Genomic DNA, 1,192 nt, shown 5'->3' on the forward strand with positions numbered 1-1,192 from the left:
GTTATGCAAATATTTGGATTGTGGCTATTTAAAGTGTCCACTGAGAGTCTGACTGTATTAGTGTAGTGCAATGCAAAGCAGGTGGAATGCTCTTAACATAGTTTTTATCGCTTATTGTTTTTGAACTGATGCCACAAAGAAGCAACGGAAAATTCGTGAAATAGTCACAAAATGGAATCTATTGTTTCGTGTCCTGGGACGCGATTTGCTCGACTTTCTCGTGTTCTCCAGCACGAATGTCAAACCAATATATTTCAATTGGAATTATCTTTAGTGTCTGGGACTTTTCTTCCGACAGTCAGGCATTAACCAATTTTACTGTGATGGCCCGTCCACACTAATAACTATAGAGATCACTATACAGACGTGTGCGCCCACACTGACCAATGTTACTATTCTGTAAACATCGGCGCTGCGTATTAACTCCGTATCCATTTAAACAGAAAGGACAAGAAATATATCCTATTATCGTTGGGCGATTAAAAGCTTTATCATAAAGTTGGGCAGATCGGGTCCCGGGATATGAAACAATAGATTAAATTTCGTGACTCTTTCACGAATTGCCGTGCGTGACACTGGGTTGCACATTCACACAGTATACTATTGTACTACAAAGTGTTGGGATATTTAATTTTGTGAAAGCGCTGATAGCTCATAATTGACACTAGACACAATGTGTGAGCTGTGCTGATCTTAAGGGAAAGAAGAATACATTCAGGCCAGAGAGATCAAACTCAGGGAGGTTAAGCCAGGTCAGATAGAAGGAATGCAGCCACACACACACACACACCTACTATCAGTATTTTGCACCCACAGACATACCATCCCCTTATAAACTAATAGTAGTTAAGAGTACTGACAAAAAAGTACTGACATCAAGAGAGCAGGGATGTTAGTGGGAAAGTTTTCCTTTACAGGATGTGGATGCTGTGGATTGGATGGATCAGGTGCCAAGAGATATGGACATATCTGTGCACCAACAAACTAAGTTTAATACACGGCTCGTCCCCAACCAGATAGCCATTCACATTTCATTATTTAAATTCAATGTCTGGAGTTAGCTGCCAATCACCTTGCACTATACTCAATAAGATGTTCATGCTCACATGATGCTGCATCCATTGCTGGGGAAGCTGGTTACAGACCAACAACTTGCTGACTGGGATTTTCTGAACCAGAAGAAAGAGTCCTT

The sequence above is a fragment of the Stegastes partitus genome, unplaced genomic scaffold (assembly GCF_000690725.1).
Source record: "Stegastes partitus isolate 25-593 unplaced genomic scaffold, Stegastes_partitus-1.0.2 Scaffold1173, whole genome shotgun sequence".
NCBI lineage: Eukaryota > Metazoa > Chordata > Actinopteri > Pomacentridae > Stegastes > Stegastes partitus.